This window comes from Chiloscyllium plagiosum, unplaced genomic scaffold, assembly GCF_037043375.1.
Source record: "Chiloscyllium plagiosum isolate Xiang-an unplaced genomic scaffold, Cpla_swu_hap1 HiC_scaffold_35, whole genome shotgun sequence".
In the NCBI taxonomy this organism is placed as follows: domain Eukaryota; kingdom Metazoa; phylum Chordata; class Chondrichthyes; order Orectolobiformes; family Hemiscylliidae; genus Chiloscyllium; species Chiloscyllium plagiosum.
Genome location: NW_028270173.1, coordinates 26,082,938 through 26,107,006, shown reverse-complemented (window position 1 = coordinate 26,107,006; position 24,069 = coordinate 26,082,938). Strand labels below are relative to the sequence as shown.

At 45.8% G+C, this 24,069-nt stretch overlaps 15 non-coding genes across 15 annotated transcripts; all 15 read right to left on the bottom strand.

Annotated features, from left to right (window-relative positions):
- Positions 1–639: 639 nt before the first annotated feature.
- On the bottom strand, positions 640–710 carry trnag-gcc (transfer RNA glycine (anticodon GCC)). Its single transcript has one exon. It is a non-coding gene; the product is annotated as a tRNA-Gly (tRNA).
- Positions 711–2,243: 1,533 nt separating this feature from the next.
- Positions 2,244–2,314, bottom strand: trnag-gcc (transfer RNA glycine (anticodon GCC)). The gene has a single exon. It is a non-coding gene; the product is annotated as a tRNA-Gly (tRNA).
- A 1,533-nt stretch (positions 2,315–3,847) lies between these two features.
- trnag-gcc (transfer RNA glycine (anticodon GCC)) lies at positions 3,848–3,918 on the bottom strand. Its single transcript has one exon. It is a non-coding gene; the product is annotated as a tRNA-Gly (tRNA).
- Positions 3,919–5,451: 1,533 nt separating this feature from the next.
- trnag-gcc (transfer RNA glycine (anticodon GCC)) lies at positions 5,452–5,522 on the bottom strand. The gene has a single exon. It is a non-coding gene; the product is annotated as a tRNA-Gly (tRNA).
- A 1,533-nt stretch (positions 5,523–7,055) lies between these two features.
- trnag-gcc (transfer RNA glycine (anticodon GCC)) lies at positions 7,056–7,126 on the bottom strand. The gene has a single exon. It is a non-coding gene; the product is annotated as a tRNA-Gly (tRNA).
- Positions 7,127–8,659: 1,533 nt separating this feature from the next.
- Positions 8,660–8,730, bottom strand: trnag-gcc (transfer RNA glycine (anticodon GCC)). Its single transcript has one exon. It is a non-coding gene; the product is annotated as a tRNA-Gly (tRNA).
- Positions 8,731–10,263: 1,533 nt separating this feature from the next.
- Positions 10,264–10,334, bottom strand: trnag-gcc (transfer RNA glycine (anticodon GCC)). Its single transcript has one exon. It is a non-coding gene; the product is annotated as a tRNA-Gly (tRNA).
- Positions 10,335–11,867: 1,533 nt separating this feature from the next.
- On the bottom strand, positions 11,868–11,938 carry trnag-gcc (transfer RNA glycine (anticodon GCC)). The gene has a single exon. It is a non-coding gene; the product is annotated as a tRNA-Gly (tRNA).
- Positions 11,939–13,471: 1,533 nt separating this feature from the next.
- Positions 13,472–13,542, bottom strand: trnag-gcc (transfer RNA glycine (anticodon GCC)). Its single transcript has one exon. It is a non-coding gene; the product is annotated as a tRNA-Gly (tRNA).
- A 1,533-nt stretch (positions 13,543–15,075) lies between these two features.
- On the bottom strand, positions 15,076–15,146 carry trnag-gcc (transfer RNA glycine (anticodon GCC)). The gene has a single exon. It is a non-coding gene; the product is annotated as a tRNA-Gly (tRNA).
- A 1,533-nt stretch (positions 15,147–16,679) lies between these two features.
- Positions 16,680–16,750, bottom strand: trnag-gcc (transfer RNA glycine (anticodon GCC)). The gene has a single exon. It is a non-coding gene; the product is annotated as a tRNA-Gly (tRNA).
- A 1,533-nt stretch (positions 16,751–18,283) lies between these two features.
- trnag-gcc (transfer RNA glycine (anticodon GCC)) lies at positions 18,284–18,354 on the bottom strand. Its single transcript has one exon. It is a non-coding gene; the product is annotated as a tRNA-Gly (tRNA).
- Positions 18,355–19,887: 1,533 nt separating this feature from the next.
- Positions 19,888–19,958, bottom strand: trnag-gcc (transfer RNA glycine (anticodon GCC)). The gene has a single exon. It is a non-coding gene; the product is annotated as a tRNA-Gly (tRNA).
- Positions 19,959–21,491: 1,533 nt separating this feature from the next.
- Positions 21,492–21,562, bottom strand: trnag-gcc (transfer RNA glycine (anticodon GCC)). Its single transcript has one exon. It is a non-coding gene; the product is annotated as a tRNA-Gly (tRNA).
- Positions 21,563–23,095: 1,533 nt separating this feature from the next.
- Positions 23,096–23,166, bottom strand: trnag-gcc (transfer RNA glycine (anticodon GCC)). Its single transcript has one exon. It is a non-coding gene; the product is annotated as a tRNA-Gly (tRNA).
- Positions 23,167–24,069: the final 903 nt, after the last annotated feature.

Below are 24,069 nucleotides of genomic sequence, written 5' to 3'. Positions count from 1 at the left end.
GTGAAGAACTGAGTAGGTTTACAATCTTTGTTTATCCACTGGTTGGAGTCACATCTCGCACAAAGAAAGACGATTGCGTTCGTCAGAGGGCATTGGCTTTCTGCATTTGAACCTAGTATGGTCTGCTTCAGTATCTGAGGAGTTGTCAGTGGTGCTATCATTATGCAATCGTGAACAAAAATGGCCACTTCTGACTATATGACAGAAGGAAGGTCACTGATGAAGCAGCAGAAGATGTTTGGATATAGGACAGTACCCTTCCTGACGAAGGACTCCTGGCCGAGAGGTCTATTTTGCTGGTCCTCGGATGCTGCCTGCCCCGCTGTGCTTTTCCAGCACCACTCTAATCTCATTCGGCGTATGGAGTCTGGCCCATCATTCTGGGATCACGGCCGGTCATCTCACGAGGTCGATTTTACTAAATGCCATGAGTTTCCAGAAACCTGTGGATTCCGTCATGAAAATGCTCAGAAACGGAGCCTGCAGAGCAGTGATTTCTACCCCACCCGATGAGAAAACACTTTCCTGTGAACCGCGCGCGCAGCAGGACATCGGTGAGTCTGCAGCTAGGCGAAACAGACATTGCATCGGGCTGAACTTGGTTACGCCGTGCAGCATTTGAAATTAAAGGGGCGACAATGCATTGGCCGGGAATCGAACCCGGGCCTCCCGCGTGGCAGGCGAGAATTCTACCACTGAACCACCAATGCACCTACGGACCGCGCACGCTAGAACTTTACTACAGTTTGAACTCCAGCAGGAAACTAAACCGGTATTCTTGATATTCTGTGCAGTGGCGCAGCAAACTGACTCCAATCTCCAGCATCTGCAGCCCTGACTTTCTCCATTGCTGATATAGCGAGAAACCAAGTAGGAAAATCGCAATGAAGCGCTGTTTGTTTGACTGGTTTGATTTTATCTGAACACTGTTTTTTATTTCAAAATATATAAAGTAAATAATACAAATAGGATTCTAGGCTCAAAATTATTACTTGCAACTTATAGTTTGCCTGGATGGTTCCTGACCAAGTGGAGAACGCTCTTCTTAAAATGGAAATGAGTTCTACTTTAATTATAACATTAACGTGTTACGTGCACACAATCAGCACAACTCATATTTATAAACACAAGAACATAGAGATGGTGGTAGGAATAGCCCACAGATCAAGCCTGCTCGCTAAAGTTAATGATCAACTTCACTTTCCTGCCCATCCCTTGGTTTTGGAAGCATGCCAACTATTTCTCCAATCCAGCCTCAAATAGATCATAGAACATAGAAAAGTACAGCACAGAACAGGCCCTTTGGCCCACGATGTTGTGCCGAGGTTTCATCCTAATGTAATGTAACCTACGCAACCCTCAACTCACTGCTCTCCATGTGCACGTCCAGCAGTTCCTTAAATGACCCCAATGACTCTGCTTCCACCACCACAGCTGGCAACCCATTCCATGCATTCACAACTTTCTGCGTAAAGAACCTACCGCTGACGTCTCCTTGATACTTTCCGCCTAATATCTTCAAACTATGACTCCGGCTATTGACTCTGTCTGTGCCACTCATTATTCAAAGATATTCAATGCTAGAACATCAATGACGCTCTGTTGTGAAGAACTGAGTAGGTTTACAATCTTTGTTTATCCACTGGTTGGAGTCACATCTCGCACAAAGAAAGACGATTGCGTTCGTCAGAGGGCATTGGCTTTCTGCATTTGAACCTAGTATGGTCTGCTTCAGTATCTGAGGAGTTGTCAGTGGTGCTATCATTATGCAATCGTGAACAAAAATGGCCACTTCTGACTATATGACAGAAGGAAGGTCACTGATGAAGCAGCAGAAGATGTTTGGATATAGGACAGTACCCTTCCTGACGAAGGACTCCTGGCCGAGAGGTCTATTTTGCTGGTCCTCGGATGCTGCCTGCCCCGCTGTGCTTTTCCAGCACCACTCTAATCTCATTCGGCGTATGGAGTCTGGCCCATCATTCTGGGATCACGGCCGGTCATCTCACGAGGTCGATTTTACTAAATGCCATGAGTTTCCAGAAACCTGTGGATTCCGTCATGAAAATGCTCAGAAACGCAGCCTGCAGAGCAGTGATTTCTACCCCACCCGATGAGAAAACACTTTCCTGTGAACCGCGCGCGCAGCAGGACATCGGTGAGTCTGCAGCTAGGCGAAACAGACATTGCATCGGGCTGAACTTGGTTACGCCGTGCAGCATTTGAAATTAAAGGGGCGACAATGCATTGGCCGGGAATCGAACCCGGGCCTCCCGCATGGCAGGCGAGAATTCTACCACTGAACCACCAATGCACCTACGGACCGCGCACGCTAGAACTTTACTACAGTTTGAACTCCAGCAGGAAACTAAACCGGTATTCTTGATATTCTGTGCAGTGGCGCAGCAAACTGACTCCAATCTCCAGCATCTGCAGCCCTGACTTTCTCCATTGCTGATATAGCGAGAAACCAAGTAGGAAAATCGCAATGAAGCGCTGTTTGTTTGACTGGTTTGATTTTATCTGAACACTGTTTTTTATTTCAAAATATATAAAGTAAATAATACAAATAGGATTCTAGGCTCAAAATTATTACTTGCAACTTATAGTTTGCCTGGATGGTTCCTGACCAAGTGGAGAACGCTCTTCTTAAAATGGAAATGAGTTCTACTTTAATTATAACATTAACGTGTTACGTGCACACAATCAGCACAACTCATATTTATAAACACAAGAACATAGAGATGGTGGTAGGAATAGCCCACAGATCAAGCCTGCTCGCTAAAGTTAATGATCAACTTCACTTTCCTGCCCATCCCTTGGTTTTGGAAGCATGCCAACTATTTCTCCAATCCAGCCTCAAATAGATCATAGAACATAGAAAAGTACAGCACAGAACAGGCCCTTTGGCCCACGATGTTGTGCCGAGGTTTCATCCTAATGTAATGTAACCTACGCAACCCTCAACTCACTGCTCTCCATGTGCACGTCCAGCAGTTCCTTAAATGACCCCAATGACTCTGCTTCCACCACCACAGCTGGCAACCCATTCCATGCATTCACAACTTTCTGCGTAAAGAACCTACCGCTGACGTCTCCTTGATACTTTCCGCCTAATATCTTCAAACTATGACTCCGGCTATTGACTCTGTCTGTGCCACTCATTATTCAAAGATATTCAATGCTAGAACATCAATGACGCTCTGTTGTGAAGAACTGAGTAGGTTTACAATCTTTGTTTATCCACTGGTTGGAGTCACATCTCGCACAAAGAAAGACGATTGCGTTCGTCAGAGGGCATTGGCTTTCTGCATTTGAACCTAGTATGGTCTGCTTCAGTATCTGAGGAGTTGTCAGTGGTGCTATCATTATGCAATCGTGAACAAAAATGGCCACTTCTGACTATATGACAGAAGGAAGGTCACTGATGAAGCAGCAGAAGATGTTTGGATATAGGACAGTACCCTTCCTGACGAAGGACTCCTGGCCGAGAGGTCTATTTTGCTGGTCCTCGGATGCTGCCTGCCCCGCTGTGCTTTTCCAGCACCACTCTAATCTCATTCGGCGTATGGAGTCTGGCCCATCATTCTGGGATCACGGCCGGTCATCTCACGAGGTCGATTTTACTAAATGCCATGAGTTTCCAGAAACCTGTGGATTCCGTCATGAAAATGCTCAGAAACGGAGCCTGCAGAGCAGTGATTTCTACCCCACCCGATGAGAAAACACTTTCCTGTGAACCGCGCGCGCAGCAGGACATCGGTGAGTCTGCAGCTAGGCGAAACAGACATTGCATCGGGCTGAACTTGGTTACGCCGTGCAGCATTTGAAATTAAAGGGGCGACAATGCATTGGCCGGGAATCGAACCCGGGCCTCCCGCGTGGCAGGCGAGAATTCTACCACTGAACCACCAATGCACCTACGGACCGCGCACGCTAGAACTTTACTACAGTTTGAACTCCAGCAGGAAACTAAACCGGTATTCTTGATATTCTGTGCAGTGGCGCAGCAAACTGACTCCAATCTCCAGCATCTGCAGCCCTGACTTTCTCCATTGCTGATATAGCGAGAAACCAAGTAGGAAAATCGCAATGAAGCGCTGTTTGTTTGACTGGTTTGATTTTATCTGAACACTGTTTTTTATTTCAAAATATATAAAGTAAATAATACAAATAGGATTCTAGGCTCAAAATTATTACTTGCAACTTATAGTTTGCCTGGATGGTTCCTGACCAAGTGGAGAACGCTCTTCTTAAAATGGAAATGAGTTCTACTTTAATTATAACATTAACGTGTTACGTGCACACAATCAGCACAACTCATTTTTATAAACACAAGAACATAGAGATGGTGGTAGGAATAGCCCACAGATCAAGCCTGCTCGCTAAAGTTAATGATCAACTTCACTTTCCTGCCCATCCCTTGGTTTTGGAAGCATGCCAACTATTTCTCCAATCCAGCCTCAAATAGATCATAGAACATAGAAAAGTACAGCACAGAACAGGCCCTTTGGCCCACGATGTTGTGCCGAGGTTTCATCCTAATGTAATGTAACCTACGCAACCCTCAACTCACTGCTCTCCATGTGCACGTCCAGCAGTTCCTTAAATGACCCCAATGACTCTGCTTCCACCACCACAGCTGGCAACCCATTCCATGCATTCACAACTTTCTGCGTAAAGAACCTACCGCTGACGTCTCCTTGATACTTTCCGCCTAATATCTTCAAACTATGACTCCGGCTATTGACTCTGTCTGTGCCACTCATTATTCAAAGATATTCAATGCTAGAACATCAATGACGCTCTGTTGTGAAGAACTGAGTAGGTTTACAATCTTTGTTTATCCACTGGTTGGAGTCACATCTCGCACAAAGAAAGACGATTGCGTTCGTCAGAGGGCATTGGCTTTCTGCATTTGAACCTAGTATGGTCTGCTTCAGTATCTGAGGAGTTGTCAGTGGTGCTATCATTATGCAATCGTGAACAAAAATGGCCACTTCTGACTATATGACAGAAGGAAGGTCACTGATGAAGCAGCAGAAGATGTTTGGATATAGGACAGTACCCTTCCTGACGAAGGACTCCTGGCCGAGAGGTCTATTTTGCTGGTCCTCGGATGCTGCCTGCCCCGCTGTGCTTTTCCAGCACCACTCTAATCTCATTCGGCGTATGGAGTCTGGCCCATCATTCTGGGATCACGGCCGGTCATCTCACGAGGTCGATTTTACTAAATGCCATGAGTTTCCAGAAACCTGTGGATTCCGTCATGAAAATGCTCAGAAACGGAGCCTGCAGAACAGTGATTTCTACCCCACCCGATGAGAAAACACTTTCCTGTGAACCGCGCGCGCAGCAGGACATCGGTGAGTCTGCAGCTAGGCGAAACAGACATTGCATCGGGCTGAACTTGGTTACGCCGTGCAGCATTTGAAATTAAAGGGGCGACAATGCATTGGCCGGGAATCGAACCCGGGCCGCCCGCGTGGCAGGCGAGAATTCTACCACTGAACCACCAATGCACCTACGGACCGCGCACGCTAGAACTTTACTACAGTTTGAACTCCAGCAGGAAACTAAACCGGTATTCTTGATATTCTGTGCAGTGGCGCAGCAAACTGACTCCAATCTCCAGCATCTGCAGCCCTGACTTTCTCCATTGCTGATATAGCGAGAAACCAAGTAGGAAAATCGCAATGAAGCGCTGTTTGTTTGACTGGTTTGATTTTATCTGAACACTGTTTTTTATTTCAAAATATATAAAGTAAATAATACAAATAGGATTCTAGGCTCAAAATTATTACTTGCAACTTTTAGTTTGCCTGGATGGTTCCTGACCAAGTGGAGAACGCTCTTCTTAAAATGGAAATGAGTTCTACTTTAATTATAACATTAACGTGTTACGTGCACACAATCAGCACAACTCATATTTATAAACACAAGAACATAGAGATGGTGGTAGGAATAGCCCACAGATCAAGCCTGCTCGCTAAAGTTAATGATCAACTTCACTTTCCTGCCCATCCCTTGGTTTTGGAAGCATGCCAACTATTTCTCCAATCCAGCCTCAAATAGATCATAGAACATAGAAAAGTACAGCACAGAACAGGCCCTTTGGCCCACGATGTTGTGCCGAGGTTTCATCCTAATGTAATGTAACCTACGCAACCCTCAACTCACTGCTCTCCATGTGCACGTCCAGCAGTTCCTTAAATGACCCCAATGACTCTGCTTCCACCACCACAGCTGGCAACCCATTCCATGCATTCACAACTTTCTGCGTAAAGAACCTACCGCTGACGTCTCCTTGATACTTTCCGCCTAATATCTTCAAACTATGACTCCGGCTATTGACTCTGTCTGTGCCACTCATTATTCAAAGATATTCAATGCTAGAACATCAATGACGCTCTGTTGTGAAGAACTGAGTAGGTTTACAATCTTTGTTTATCCACTGGTTGGAGTCACATCTCGCACAAAGAAAGACGATTGCGTTCGTCAGAGGGCATTGGCTTTCTGCATTTGAACCTAGTATGGTCTGCTTCAGTATCTGAGGAGTTGTCAGTGGTGCTATCATTATGCAATCGTGAACAAAAATGGCCACTTCTGACTATATGACAGAAGGAAGGTCACTGATGAAGCAGCAGAAGATGTTTGGATATAGGACAGTACCCTTCCTGACGAAGGACTCCTGGCCGAGAGGTCTATTTTGCTGGTCCTCGGATGCTGCCTGCCCCGCTGTGCTTTTCCAGCACCACTCTAATCTCATTCGGCGTATGGAGTCTGGCCCATCATTCTGGGATCACGGCCGGTCATCTCACGAGGTCGATTTTACTAAATGCCATGAGTTTCCAGAAACCTGTGCATTCCGTCATGAAAATGCTCAGAAACGGAGCCTGCAGAGCAGTGATTTCTACCCCACCCGATGAGAAAACACTTTCCTGTGAACCGCGCGCGCAGCAGGACATCGGTGAGTCTGCAGCTAGGCGAAACAGACATTGCATCGGGCTGAACTTGGTTACGCCGTGCAGCATTTGAAATTAAAGGGGCGACAATGCATTGGCCGGGAATCGAACCCGGGCCGCCCGCGTGGCAGGCGAGAATTCTACCACTGAACCACCAATGCACCTACGGACCGCGCACGCTAGAACTTTACTACAGTTTGAACTCCAGCAGGAAACTAAACCGGTATTCTTGATATTCTGTGCAGTGGCGCAGCAAACTGACTCCAATCTCCAGCATCTGCAGCCCTGACTTTCTCCATTGCTGATATAGCGAGAAACCAAGTAGGAAAATCGCAATGAAGCGCTGTTTGTTTGACTGGTTTGATTTTATCTGAACACTGTTTTTTATTTCAAAATATATAAAGTAAATAATACAAATAGGATTCTAGGCTCAAAATTATTACTTGCAACTTTTAGTTTGCCTGGATGGTTCCTGACCAAGTGGAGAACGCTCTTCTTAAAATGGAAATGAGTTCTACTTTAATTATAACATTAACGTGTTACGTGCACACAATCAGCACAACTCATATTTATAAACACAAGAACATAGAGATGGTGGTAGGAATAGCCCACAGATCAAGCCTGCTCGCTAAAGTTAATGATCAACTTCACTTTCCTGCCCATCCCTTGGTTTTGGAAGCATGCCAACTATTTCTCCAATCCAGCCTCAAATAGATCATAGAACATAGAAAAGTACAGCACAGAACAGGCCCTTTGGCCCACGATGTTGTGCCGAGGTTTCATCCTAATGTAATGTAACCTACGCAACCCTCAACTCACTGCTCTCCATGTGCACGTCCAGCAGTTCCTTAAATGACCCCAATGACTCTGCTTCCACCACCACAGCTGGCAACCCATTCCATGCATTCACAACTTTCTGCGTAAAGAACCTACCGCTGACGTCTCCTTGATACTTTCCGCCTAATATCTTCAAACTATGACTCCGGCTATTGACTCTGTCTGTGCCACTCATTATTCAAAGATATTCAATGCTAGAACATCAATGACGCTCTGTTGTGAAGAACTGAGTAGGTTTACAATCTTTGTTTATCCACTGGTTGGAGTCACATCTCGCACAAAGAAAGACGATTGCGTTCGTCAGAGGGCATTGGCTTTCTGCATTTGAACCTAGTATGGTCTGCTTCAGTATCTGAGGAGTTGTCAGTGGTGCTATCATTATGCAATCGTGAACAAAAATGGCCACTTCTGACTATATGACAGAAGGAAGGTCACTGATGAAGCAGCAGAAGATGTTTGGATATAGGACAGTACCCTTCCTGACGAAGGACTCCTGGCCGAGAGGTCTATTTTGCTGGTCCTCGGATGCTGCCTGCCCCGCTGTGCTTTTCCAGCACCACTCTAATCTCATTCGGCGTATGGAGTCTGGCCCATCATTCTGGGATCACGGCCGGTCATCTCACGAGGTCGATTTTACTAAATGCCATGAGTTTCCAGAAACCTGTGCATTCCGTCATGAAAATGCTCAGAAACGGAGCCTGCAGAGCAGTGATTTCTACCCCACCCGATGAGAAAACACTTTCCTGTGAACCGCGCGCGCAGCAGGACATCGGTGAGTCTGCAGCTAGGCGAAACAGACATTGCATCGGGCTGAACTTGGTTACGCCGTGCAGCATTTGAAATTAAAGGGGCGACAATGCATTGGCCGGGAATCGAACCCGGGCCGCCCGCGTGGCAGGCGAGAATTCTACCACTGAACCACCAATGCACCTACGGACCGCGCACGCTAGAACTTTACTACAGTTTGAACTCCAGCAGGAAACTAAACCGGTATTCTTGATATTCTGTGCAGTGGCGCAGCAAACTGACTCCAATCTCCAGCATCTGCAGCCCTGACTTTCTCCATTGCTGATATAGCGAGAAACCAAGTAGGAAAATCGCAATGAAGCGCTGTTTGTTTGACTGGTTTGATTTTATCTGAACACTGTTTTTTATTTCAAAATATATAAAGTAAATAATACAAATAGGATTCTAGGCTCAAAATTATTACTTGCAACTTTTAGTTTGCCTGGATGGTTCCTGACCAAGTGGAGAACGCTCTTCTTAAAATGGAAATGAGTTCTACTTTAATTATAACATTAACGTGTTACGTGCACACAATCAGCACAACTCATATTTATAAACACAAGAACATAGAGATGGTGGTAGGAATAGCCCACAGATCAAGCCTGCTCGCTAAAGTTAATGATCAACTTCACTTTCCTGCCCATCCCTTGGTTTTGGAAGCATGCCAACTATTTCTCCAATCCAGCCTCAAATAGATCATAGAACATAGAAAAGTACAGCACAGAACAGGCCCTTTGGCCCACGATGTTGTGCCGAGGTTTCATCCTAATGTAATGTAACCTACGCAACCCTCAACTCACTGCTCTCCATGTGCACGTCCAGCAGTTCCTTAAATGACCCCAATGACTCTGCTTCCACCACCACAGCTGGCAACCCATTCCATGCATTCACAACTTTCTGCGTAAAGAACCTACCGCTGACGTCTCCTTGATACTTTCCGCCTAATATCTTCAAACTATGACTCCGGCTATTGACTCTGTCTGTGCCACTCATTATTCAAAGATATTCAATGCTAGAACATCAATGACGCTCTGTTGTGAAGAACTGAGTAGGTTTACAATCTTTGTTTATCCACTGGTTGGAGTCACATCTCGCACAAAGAAAGACGATTGCGTTCGTCAGAGGGCATTGGCTTTCTGCATTTGAACCTAGTATGGTCTGCTTCAGTATCTGAGGAGTTGTCAGTGGTGCTATCATTATGCAATCGTGAACAAAAATGGCCACTTCTGACTATATGACAGAAGGAAGGTCACTGATGAAGCAGCAGAAGATGTTTGGATATAGGACAGTACCCTTCCTGACGAAGGACTCCTGGCCGAGAGGTCTATTTTGCTGGTCCTCGGATGCTGCCTGCCCCGCTGTGCTTTTCCAGCACCACTCTAATCTCATTCGGCGTATGGAGTCTGGCCCATCATTCTGGGATCACGGCCGGTCATCTCACGAGGTCGATTTTAGTAAATGCCATGAGTTTCCAGAAACCTGTGGATTCCGTCATGAAAATGCTCAGAAACGGAGCCTGCAGAGCAGTGATTTCTACCCCACCCGATGAGAAAACACTTTCCTGTGAACCGCGCGCGCAGCAGGACATCGGTGAGTCTGCAGCTAGGCGAAACAGACATTGCATCGGGCTGAACTTGGTTACGCCGTGCAGCATTTGAAATTAAAGGGGCGACAATGCATTGGCCGGGAATCGAACCCGGGCCTCCCGCGTGGCAGGCGAGAATTCTACCACTGAACCACCAATGCACCTACGGACCGCGCACGCTAGAACTTTACTACAGTTTGAACTCCAGCAGGAAACTAAACCGGTATTCTTGATATTCTGTGCAGTGGCGCAGCAAACTGACTCCAATCTCCAGCATCTGCAGCCCTGACTTTCTCCATTGCTGATATAGCGAGAAACCAAGTAGGAAAATCGCAATGAAGCGCTGTTTGTTTGACTGGTTTGATTTTATCTGAACACTGTTTTTTATTTCAAAATATATAAAGTAAATAATACAAATAGGATTCTAGGCTCAAAATTATTACTTGCAACTTATAGTTTGCCTGGATGGTTCCTGACCAAGTGGAGAACGCTCTTCTTAAAATGGAAATGAGTTCTACTTTAATTATAACATTAACGTGTTACGTGCACACAATCAGCACAACTCATATTTATAAACACAAGAACATAGAGATGGTGGTAGGAATAGCCCACAGATCAAGCCTGCTCGCTAAAGTTAATGATCAACTTCACTTTCCTGCCCATCCCTTGGTTTTGGAAGCATGCCAACTATTTCTCCAATCCAGCCTCAAATAGATCATAGAACATAGAAAAGTACAGCACAGAACAGGCCCTTTGGCCCACGATGTTGTGCCGAGGTTTCATCCTAATGTAATGTAACCTACGCAACCCTCAACTCACTGCTCTCCATGTGCACGTCCAGCAGTTCCTTAAATGACCCCAATGACTCTGCTTCCACCACCACAGCTGGCAACCCATTCCATGCATTCACAACTTTCTGCGTAAAGAACCTACCGCTGACGTCTCCTTGATACTTTCCGCCTAATATCTTCAAACTATGACTCCGGCTATTGACTCTGTCTGTGCCACTCATTATTCAAAGATATTCAATGCTAGAACATCAATGACGCTCTGTTGTGAAGAACTGAGTAGGTTTACAATCTTTGTTTATCCACTGGTTGGAGTCACATCTCGCACAAAGAAAGACGATTGCGTTCGTCAGAGGGCATTGGCTTTCTGCATTTGAACCTAGTATGGTCTGCTTCAGTATCTGAGGAGTTGTCAGTGGTGCTATCATTATGCAATCGTGAACAAAAATGGCCACTTCTGACTATATGACAGAAGGAAGGTCACTGATGAAGCAGCAGAAGATGTTTGGATATAGGACAGTACCCTTCCTGACGAAGGACTCCTGGCCGAGAGGTCTATTTTGCTGGTCCTCGGATGCTGCCTGCCCCGCTGTGCTTTTCCAGCACCACTCTAATCTCATTCGGCGTATGGAGTCTGGCCCATCATTCTGGGATCACGGCCGGTCATCTCACGAGGTCGATTTTACTAAATGCCATGAGTTTCCAGAAACCTGTGGATTCCGTCATGAAAATGCTCAGAAACGGAGCCTGCAGAGCAGTGATTTCTACCCCACCCGATGAGAAAACACTTTCCTGTGAACCGCGCGCGCAGCAGGACATCGGTGAGTCTGCAGCTAGGCGAAACAGACATTGCATCGGGCTGAACTTGGTTACGCCGTGCAGCATTTGAAATTAAAGGGGCGACAATGCATTGGCCGGAAATCGAACCCGGGCCTCCCGCGTGGCAGGCGAGAATTCTACCACTGAACCACCAATGCACCTACGGACCGCGCACGCTAGAACTTTACTACAGTTTGAACTCCAGCAGGAAACTAAACCGGTATTCTTGATATTCTGTGCAGTGGCGCAGCAAACTGACTCCAATCTCCAGCATCTGCAGCCCTGACTTTCTCCATTGCTGATATAGCGAGAAACCAAGTAGGAAAATCGCAATGAAGCGCTGTTTGTTTGACTGGTTTGATTTTATCTGAACACTGTTTTTTATTTCAAAATATATAAAGTAAATAATACAAATAGGATTCTAGGCTCAAAATTATTACTTGCAACTTATAGTTTGCCTGGATGGTTCCTGACCAAGTGGAGAACGCTCTTCTTAAAATGGAAATGAGTTCTACTTTAATTATAACATTAACGTGTTACGTGCACACAATCAGCACAACTCATATTTATAAACACAAGAACATAGAGATGGTGGTAGGAATAGCCCACAGATCAAGCCTGCTCGCTAAAGTTAATGATCAACTTCACTTTCCTGCCCATCCCTTGGTTTTGGAAGCATGCCAACTATTTCTCCAATCCAGCCTCAAATAGATCATAGAACATAGAAAAGTACAGCACAGAACAGGCCCTTTGGCCCACGATGTTGTGCCGAGGTTTCATCCTAATGTAATGTAACCTACGCAACCCTCAACTCACTGCTCTCCATGTGCACGTCCAGCAGTTCCTTAAATGACCCCAATGACTCTGCTTCCACCACCACAGCTGGCAACCCATTCCATGCATTCACAACTTTCTGCGTAAAGAACCTACCGCTGACGTCTCCTTGATACTTTCCGCCTAATATCTTCAAACTATGACTCCGGCTATTGACTCTGTCTGTGCCACTCATTATTCAAAGATATTCAATGCTAGAACATCAATGACGCTCTGTTGTGAAGAACTGAGTAGGTTTACAATCTTTGTTTATCCACTGGTTGGAGTCACATCTCGCACAAAGAAAGACGATTGCGTTCGTCAGAGGGCATTGGCTTTCTGCATTTGAACCTAGTATGGTCTGCTTCAGTATCTGAGGAGTTGTCAGTGGTGCTATCATTATGCAATCGTGAACAAAAATGGCCACTTCTGACTATATGACAGAAGGAAGGTCACTGATGAAGCAGCAGAAGATGTTTGGATATAGGACAGTACCCTTCCTGACGAAGGACTCCTGGCCGAGAGGTCTATTTTGCTGGTCCTCGGATGCTGCCTGCCCCGCTGTGCTTTTCCAGCACCACTCTAATCTCATTCGGCGTATGGAGTCTGGCCCATCATTCTGGGATCACGGCCGGTCATCTCACGAGGTCGATTTTACTAAATGCCATGAGTTTCCAGAAACCTGTGGATTCCGTCATGAAAATGCTCAGAAACGGAGCCTGCAGAGCAGTGATTTCTACCCCACCCGATGAGAAAACACTTTCCTGTGAACCGCGCGCGCAGCAGGACATCGGTGAGTCTGCAGCTCGGCGAAACAGACATTGCATCGGGCTGAACTTGGATACGCCGTGCAGCATTTGAAATTAAAGGGGCGACAATGCATTGGCCGGGAATCGAACCCGGGCCTCCCGCGTGGCAGGCGAGAATTCTACCACTGAACCACCAATGCACCTACAGACCGCGCACGCTAGAACTTTACTACAGTTTGAACTCCAGCAGGAAACTAAACCGGTATTCTTGATATTCTGTGCAGTGGCGCAGCAAACTGACTCCAATCTCCAGCATCTGCAGCCCTGACTTTCTCCATTGCTGATATAGCGAGAAACCAAGTAGGAAAATCGCAATGAAGCGCTGTTTGTTTGACTGGTTTGATTTTATCTGAACACTGTTTTTTATTTCAAAATATATAAAGTAAATAATACAAATAGGATTCTAGGCTCAAAATTATTACTTGCAACTTATAGTTTGCCTGGATGGTTCCTGACCAAGTGGAGAACGCTCTTCTTAAAATGGAAATGAGTTCTACTTTAATTATAACATTAACGTGTTACGTGCACACAATCAGCACAACTCATATTTATAAACACAAGAACATAGAGATGGTGGTAGGAATAGCCCACAGATCAAGCCTGCTCGCTAAAGTTAATGATCAACTTCACTTTCCTGCCCATCCCTTGGTTTTGGAAGCATGCCAACTATTTCTCCAATCCAGCCTCAAATAGATCATAGAACATAGAAAAGTACAGCACAGAACAGGCCCTTTGGCCCACGATGTTGTGCCGAGGTTTCATCCTAATGTAATGTAACCTACGCAACCCTCAACTCACTGCTCTCCATGTGCACGTCCAGCAGTTCCTTAAATGACCCCAATGACTCTGCTTCCACCACCACAGCTGGCAACCCATTCCATGCATTCACAACTTTCTGCGTAAAGAACCTACCGCTGACGTCTCCTTGATACTTTCCGCCTAATATCTTCAAACTATGACTCCGGCTATTGACTCTGTCTGTGCCACTCATTATTCAAAGATATTCAATGCTAGAACATCAATGACGCTCTGTTGTGAAGAACTGAGTAGGTTTACAATCTTTGTTTATCCACTGGTTGGAGTCACATCTCGCACAAAGAAAGACGATTGCGTTCGTCAGAGGGCATTGGCTTTCTGCATTTGAACCTAGTATGGTCTGCTTCAGTATCTGAGGAGTTGTCAGTGGTGCTATCATTATGCAATCGTGAACAAAAATGGCCACTTCTGACTATATGACAGAAGGAAGGTCACTGATGAAGCAGCAGAAGATGTTTGGATATAGGACAGTACCCTTCCTGACGAAGGACTCCTGGCCGAGAGGTCTATTTTGCTGGTCCTCGGATGCTGCCTGCCCCGCTGTGCTTTTCCAGCACCACTCTAATCTCATTCGGCGTATGGAGTCTGGCCCATCATTCTGGGATCACGGCCGGTCATCTCACGAGGTCGATTTTACTAAATGCCATGAGTTTCCAGAAACCTGTGGATTCCGTCATGAAAATGCTCAGAAACGGAGCCTGCAGAGCAGTGATTTCTACCCCACCCGATGAGAAAACACTTTCCTGTGAACCGCGCGCGCAGCAGGACATCGGTGAGTCTGCAGCTCGGCGAAACAGACATTGCATCGGGCTGAACTTGGTTACGCCGTGCAGCATTTGAAATTAAAGGGGCGACAATGCATTGGCCGGGAATCGAACCCGGGCCTCCCGCGTGGCAGGCGAGAATTCTACCACTGAACCACCAATGCACCTACAGACCGCGCACGCTAGAACTTTACTACAGTTTGAACTCCAGCAGGAAACTAAACCGGTATTCTTGATATTCTGTGCAGTGGCGCAGCAAACTGACTCCAATCTCCAGCATCTGCAGCCCTGACTTTCTCCATTGCTGATATAGCGAGAAACCAAGTAGGAAAATCGCAATGAAGCGCTGTTTGTTTGACTGGTTTGATTTTATCTGAACACTGTTTTTTATTTCAAAATATATAAAGTAAATAATACAAATAGGATTCTAGGCTCAAAATTATTACTTGCAACTTATAGTTTGCCTGGATGGTTCCTGACCAAGTGGAGAACGCTCTTCTTAAAATGGAAATGAGTTCTACTTTAATTATAACATTAACGTGTTACGTGCACACAATCAGCACAACTCATATTTATAAACACAAGAACATAGAGATGGTGGTAGGAATAGCCCACAGATCAAGCCTGCTCGCTAAAGTTAATGATCAACTTCACTTTCCTGCCCATCCCTTGGTTTTGGAAGCATGCCAACTATTTCTCCAATCCAGCCTCAAATAGATCATAGAACATAGAAAAGTACAGCACAGAACAGGCCCTTTGGCCCACGATGTTGTGCCGAGGTTTCATCCTAATGTAATGTAACCTACGCAACCCTCAACTCACTGCTCTCCATGTGCACGTCCAGCAGTTCCTTAAATGACCCCAATGACTCTGCTTCCACCACCACAGCTGGCAACCCATTCCATGCATTCACAACTTTCTGCGTAAAGAACCTACCGCTGACGTCTCCTTGATACTTTCCGCCTAATATCTTCAAACTATGACTCCGGCTATTGACTCTGTCTGTGCCACTCATTATTCAAAGATATTCAATGCTAGAACATCAATGACGCTCTGTTGTGAAGAACTGAGTAGGTTTACAATCTTTGTTTATCCACTGGTTGGAGTCACATCTCGCACAAAGAAAGACGATTGCGTTCGTCAGAGGGCATTGGCTTTCTGCATTTGAACCTAGTATGGTCTGCTTCAGTATCTGAGGAGTTGTCAGTGGTGCTATCATTATGCAATCGTGAACAAAAATGGCCACTTCTGACTATATGACAGAAGGAAGGTCACTGATGAAGCAGCAGAAGATGTTTGGATATAGGACAGTACCCTTCCTGACGAAGGACTCCTGGCCGAGAGGTCTATTTTGCTGGTCCTCGGATGCTGCCTGCCCCGCTGTGCTTTTCCAGCACCACTCTAATCTCATTCGGCGTATGGAGTCTGGCCCATCATTCTGGGATCACGGCCGGTCATCTCACGAGGTCGATTTTACTAAATGCCATGAGTTTCCAGAAACCTGTGGATTCCGTCATGAAAATGCTCAGAAACGGAGCCTGCAGAGCAGTGATTTCTACCCCACCCGATGAGAAAACACTTTCCTGTGAACCGCGCGCGCAGCAGGACATCGGTGAGTCTGCAGCTCGGCGAAACAGACATTGCATCGGGCTGAACTTGGATACGCCGTGCAGCATTTGAAATTAAAGGGGCGACAATGCATTGGCCGGGAATCGAACCCGGGCCGCCCGCGTGGCAGGCGAGAATTCTACCACTGAACCACCAATGCACCTACAGACCGCGCACGCTAGAACTTTACTACAGTTTGAACTCCAGCAGGAAACTAAACCGGTATTCTTGATATTCTGTGCAGTGGCGCAGCAAACTGACTCCAATCTCCAGCATCTGCAGCCCTGACTTTCTCCATTGCTGATATAGCGAGAAACCAAGTAGGAAAATCGCAATGAAGCGCTGTTTGTTTGACTGGTTTGATTTTATCTGAACACTGTTTTTTATTTCAAAATATATAAAGTAAATAATACAAATAGGATTCTAGGCTCAAAATTATTACTTGCAACTTATAGTTTGCCTGGATGGTTCCTGACCAAGTGGAGAACGCTCTTCTTAAAATGGAAATGAGTTCTACTTTAATTATAACATTAACGTGTTACGTGCACACAATCAGCACAACTCATATTTATAAACACAAGAACATAGAGATGGTGGTAGGAATAGCCCACAGATCAAGCCTGCTCGCTAAAGTTAATGATCAACTTCACTTTCCTGCCCATCCCTTGGTTTTGGAAGCATGCCAACTATTTCTCCAATCCAGCCTCAAATAGATCATAGAACATAGAAAAGTACAGCACAGAACAGGCCCTTTGGCCCACGATGTTGTGCCGAGGTTTCATCCTAATGTAATGTAACCTACGCAACCCTCAACTCACTGCTCTCCATGTGCACGTCCAGCAGTTCCTTAAATGACCCCAATGACTCTGCTTCCACCACCACAGCTGGCAACCCATTCCATGCATTCACAACTTTCTGCGTAAAGAACCTACCGCTGACGTCTCCTTGATACTTTCCGCCTAATATCTTCAAACTATGACTCCGGCTATTGACTCTGTCTGTGCCACTCATTATTCAAAGATATTCAATGCTAGAACATCAATGACGCTCTGTTGTGAAGAACTGAGTAGGTTTACAATCTTTGTTTATCCACTGGTTGGAGTCACATCTCGCACAAAGAAAGACGATTGCGTTCGTCAGAGGGCATTGGCTTTCTGCATTTGAACCTAGTATGGTCTGCTTCAGTATCTGAGGAGTTGTCAGTGGTGCTATCATTATGCAATCGTGAACAAAAATGGCCACTTCTGACTATATGACAGAAGGAAGGTCACTGATGAAGCAGCAGAAGATGTTTGGATATAGGACAGTACCCTTCCTGACGAAGGACTCCTGGCCGAGAGGTCTATTTTGCTGGTCCTCGGATGCTGCCTGCCCCGCTGTGCTTTTCCAGCACCACTCTAATCTCATTCGGCGTATGGAGTCTGGCCCATCATTCTGGGATCACGGCCGGTCATCTCACGAGGTCGATTTTACTAAATGCCATGAGTTTCCAGAAACCTGTGGATTCCGTCATGAAAATGCTCAGAAACGGAGCCTGCAGAGCAGTGATTTCTACCCCACCCGATGAGAAAACACTTTCCTGTGAACCGCGCGCGCAGCAGGACATCGGTGAGTCTGCAGCTCGGCGAAACAGACATTGCATCGGGCTGAACTTGGTTACGCCGTGCAGCATTTGAAATTAAAGGGGCGACAATGCATTGGCCGGGAATCGAACCCGGGCCTCCCGCGTGGCAGGCGAGAATTCTACCACTGAACCACCAATGCACCTACAGACCGCGCACGCTAGAACTTTACTACAGTTTGAACTCCAGCAGGAAACTAAACCGGTATTCTTGATATTCTGTGCAGTGGCGCAGCAAACTGACTCCAATCTCCAGCATCTGCAGCCCTGACTTTCTCCATTGCTGATATAGCGAGAAACCAAGTAGGAAAATCGCAATGAAGCGCTGTTTGTTTGACTGGTTTGATTTTATCTGAACACTGTTTTTTATTTCAAAATATATAAAGTAAATAATACAAATAGGATTCTAGGCTCAAAATTATTACTTGCAACTTATAGTTTGCCTGGATGGTTCCTGACCAAGTGGAGAACGCTCTTCTTAAAATGGAAATGAGTTCTACTTTAATTATAACATTAACGTGTTACGTGCACACAATCAGCACAACTCATATTTATAAACACAAGAACATAGAGATGGTGGTAGGAATAGCCCACAGATCAAGCCTGCTCGCTAAAGTTAATGATCAACTTCACTTTCCTGCCCATCCCTTGGTTTTGGAAGCATGCCAACTATTTCTCCAATCCAGCCTCAAATAGATCATAGAACATAGAAAAGTACAGCACAGAACAGGCCCTTTGGCCCACGATGTTGTGCCGAGGTTTCATCCTAATGTAATGTAACCTACGCAACCCTCAACTCACTGCTCTCCATGTGCACGTCCAGCAGTTCCTTAAATGACCCCAATGACTCTGCTTCCACCACCACAGCTGGCAACCCATTCCATGCATTCACAACTTTCTGCGTAAAGAACCTACCGCTGACGTCTCCTTGATACTTTCCGCCTAATATCTTCAAACTATGACTCCGGCTATTGACTCTGTCTGTGCCACTCATTATTCAAAGATATTCAATGCTAGAACATCAATGACGCTCTGTTGTGAAGAACTGAGTAGGTTTACAATCTTTGTTTATCCACTGGTTGGAGTCACATCTCGCACAAAGAAAGACGATTGCGTTCGTCAGAGGGCATTGGCTTTCTGCATTTGAACCTAGTATGGTCTGCTTCAGTATCTGAGGAGTTGTCAGTGGTGCTATCATTATGCAATCGTGAACAAAAATGGCCACTTCTGACTATATGACAGAAGGAAGGTCACTGATGAAGCAGCAGAAGATGTTTGGATATAGGACAGTACCCTTCCTGACGAAGGACTCCTGGCCGAGAGGTCTATTTTGCTGGTCCTCGGATGCTGCCTGCCCCGCTGTGCTTTTCCAGCACCACTCTAATCTCATTCGGCGTATGGAGTCTGGCCCATCATTCTGGGATCACGGCCGGTCATCTCACGAGGTCGATTTTACTAAATGCCATGAGTTTCCAGAAACCTGTGGATTCCGTCATGAAAATGCTCAGAAACGGAGCCTGCAGAGCAGTGATTTCTACCCCACCCGATGAGAAAACACTTTCCTGTGATCCGCGCGCGCAGCAGGACATCGGTGAGTCTGCAGCTAGGCGAAACAGACATTGCATCGGGCTGAACTTGGTTACGCCGTGCAGCATTTGAAATTAAAGGGGCGACAATGCATTGGCCGGGAATCGAACCCGGGCCTCCCGCGTGGCAGGCGAGAATTCTACCACTGAACCACCAATGCACCTACGGACCGCGCACGCTAGAACTTTACTACAGTTTGAACTCCAGCAGGAAACTAAACCGGTATTCTTGATATTCTGTGCAGTGGCGCAGCAAACTGACTCCAATCTCCAGCATCTGCAGCCCTGACTTTCTCCATTGCTGATATAGCGAGAAACCAAGTAGGAAAATCGCAATGAAGCGCTGTTTGTTTGACTGGTTTGATTTTATCTGAACACTGTTTTTTATTTCAAAATATATAAAGTAAATAATACAAATAGGATTCTAGGCTCAAAATTATTACTTGCAACTTATAGTTTGCCTGGATGGTTCCTGACCAAGTGGAGAACGCTCTTCTTAAAATGGAAATGAGTTCTACTTTAATTATAACATTAACGTGTTACGTGCACACAATCAGCACAACTCATATTTATAAACACAAGAACATAGAGATGGTGGTAGGAATAGCCCACAGATCAAGCCTGCTCGCTAAAGTTAATGATCAACTTCACTTTCCTGCCCATCCCTTGGTTTTGGAAGCATGCCAACTATTTCTCCAATCCAGCCTCAAATATATCATAGAACATAGAAAAGTACAGCACAGAACAGGCCCTTTGGCCCACGATGTTGTGCCGAGGTTTCATCCTAATGTAATGTAACCTACGCAACCCTCAACTCACTGCTCTCCATGTGCACGTCCAGCAGTTCCTTAAATGACCCCAATGACTCTGCTTCCACCACCACAGCTGGCAACCCATTCCATGCATTCACAACTTTCTGCGTAAAGAACCTACCGCTGACGTCTCCTTGATACTTTCCGCCTAATATCTTCAAACTATGACTCCGGCTATTGACTCTGTCTGTGCCACTCATTATTCAAAGATATTCAATGCTAGAACATCAATGACGCTCTGTTGTGAAGAACTGAGTAGGTTTACAATCTTTGTTTATCCACTGGTTGGAGTCACATCTCGCACAAAGAAAGACGATTGCGTTCGTCAGAGGGCATTGGCTTTCTGCATTTGAACCTAGTATGGTCTGCTTCAGTATCTGAGGAGTTGTCAGTGGTGCTATCATTATGCAATCGTGAACAAAAATGGCCACTTCTGACTATATGACAGAAGGAAGGTCACTGATGAAGCAGCAGAAGATGTTTGGATATAGGACAGTACCCTTCCTGACGAAGGACTCCTGGCCGAGAGGTCTATTTTGCTGGTCCTCGGATGCTGCCTGCCCCGCTGTGCTTTTCCAGCACCACTCTAATCTCATTCGGCGTATGGAGTCTGGCCCATCATTCTGGGATCACGGCCGGTCATCTCACGAGGTCGATTTTACTAAATGCCATGAGTTTCCAGAAACCTGTGGATTCCGTCATGAAAATGCTCAGAAACGGAGCCTGCAGAGCAGTGATTTCTACCCCACCCGATGAGAAAACACTTTCCTGTGAACCGCGCGCGCAGCAGGACATCGGTGAGTCTGCAGCTAGGCGAAACAGACATTGCATCGGGCTGAACTTGGTTACGCCGTGCAGCATTTGAAATTAAAGGGGCGACAATGCATTGGCCGGGAATCGAACCCGGGCCTCCCGCGTGGCAGGCGAGAATTCTACCACTGAACCACCAATGCACCTACGGACCGCGCACGCTAGAACTTTACTACAGTTTGAACTCCAGCAGGAAACTAAACCGGTATTCTTGATATTCTGTGCAGTGGCGCAGCAAACTGACTCCAATCTCCAGCATCTGCAGCCCTGACTTTCTCCATTGCTGATATAGCGAGAAACCAAGTAGGAAAATCGCAATGAAGCGCTGTTTGTTTGACTGGTTTGATTTTATCTGAACACTGTTTTTTATTTCAAAATATATAAAGTAAATAATACAAATAGGATTCTAGGCTCAAAATTATTACTTGCAACTTATAGTTTGCCTGGATGGTTCCTGACCAAGTGGAGAACGCTCTTCTTAAAATGGAAATGAGTTCTACTTTAATTATAACATTAACGTGTTACGTGCACACAATCAGCACAACTCATATTTATAAACACAAGAACATAGAGATGGTGGTAGGAATAGCCCACAGATCAAGCCTGCTCGCTAAAGTTAATGATCAACTTCACTTTCCTGCCCATCCCTTGGTTTTGGAAGCATGCCAACTATTTCTCCAATCCAGCCTCAAATATATCATAGAACATAGAAAAGTACAGCACAGAACAGGCCCTTTGGCCCACGATGTTGTGCCGAGGTTTCATCCTAATGTAATGTAACCTACGCAACCCTCAACTCACTGCTCTCCATGTGCACGTCCAGCAGTTCCTTAAATGACCCCAATGACTCTGCTTCCACCACCACAGCTGGCAACCCATTCCATGCATTCACAACTTTCTGCGTAAAGAACCTACCGCTGACGTCTCCTTGATACTTTCCGCCTAATATCTTCAAACTATGACTCCGGCTATTGACTCTGTCTGTGCCACTCATTATTCAAAGATATTCAATGCTAGAACATCAATGACGCTCTGTTGTGAAGAACTGAGTAGGTTTACAATCTTTGTTTATCCACTGGTTGGAGTCACATCTCGCACAAAGAAAGACGATTGCGTTCGTCAGAGGGCATTGGCTTTCTGCATTTGAACCTAGTATGGTCTGCTTCAGTATCTGAGGAGTTGTCAGTGGTGCTATCATTATGCAATCGTGAACAAAAATGGCCACTTCTGACTATATGACAGAAGGAAGGTCACTGATGAAGCAGCAGAAGATGTTTGGATATAGGACAGTACCCTTCCTGACGAAGGACTCCTGGCCGAGAGGTCTATTTTGCTGGTCCTCGGATGCTGCCTGCCCCGCTGTGCTTTTCCAGCACCACTCTAATCTCATTCGGCGTATGGAGTCTGGCCCATCATTCTGGGATCACGGCCGGTCATCTCACGAGGTCGATTTTACTAAATGCCATGAGTTTCCAGAAACCTGTGGATTCCGTCATGAAAATGCTCAGAAACGGAGCCTGCAGAGCAGTGATTTCTACCCCACCCGATGAGAAAACACTTTCCTGTGAACCGCGCGCGCAGCAGGACATCGGTGAGTCTGCAGCTAGGCGAAACAGACATTGCATCGGGCTGAACTTGGTTACGCCGTGCAGCATTTGAAATTAAAGGGGCGACAATGCATTGGCCGGGAATCGAACCCGGGCCTCCCGCGTGGCAGGCGAGAATTCTACCACTGAACCACCAATGCACCTACGGACCGCGCACGCTAGAACTTTACTACAGTTTGAACTCCAGCAGGAAACTAAACCGGTATTCTTGATATTCTGTGCAGTGGCGCAGCAAACTGACTCCAATCTCCAGCATCTGCAGCCCTGACTTTCTCCATTGCTGATATAGCGAGAAACCAAGTAGGAAAATCGCAATGAAGCGCTGTTTGTTTGACTGGTTTGATTTTATCTGAACACTGTTTTTTATTTCAAAATATATAAAGTAAATAATACAAATAGGATTCTAGGCTCAAAATTATTACTTGCAACTTATAGTTTGCCTGGATGGTTCCTGACCAAGTGGAGAACGCTCTTCTTAAAATGGAAATGAGTTCTACTTTAATTATAACATTAACGTGTTACGTGCACACAATCAGCACAACTCATATTTATAAACACAAGAACATAGAGATGGTGGTAGGAATAGCCCACAGATCAAGCCTGCTCGCTAAAGTTAATGATCAACTTCACTTTCCTGCCCATCCCTTGGTTTTGGAAGCATGCCAACTATTTCTCCAATCCAGCCTCAAATATATCATAGAACATAGAAAAGTACAGCACAGAACAGGCCCTTTGGCCCACGATGTTGTGCCGAGGTTTCATCCTAATGTAATGTAACCTACGCAACCCTCAACTCACTGCTCTCCATGTGCACGTCCAGCAGTTCCTTAAATGACCCCAATGACTCTGCTTCCACCACCACAGCTGGCAACCCATTCCATGCATTCACAACTTTCTGCGTAAAGAACCTACCGCTGACGTCTCCTTGATACTTTCCGCCTAATATCTTCAAACTATGACTCCGGCTATTGACTCTGTCTGTGCCACTCATTATTCAAAGATATTCAATGCTAGAACATCAATGACGCTCTGTTGTGAAGAAC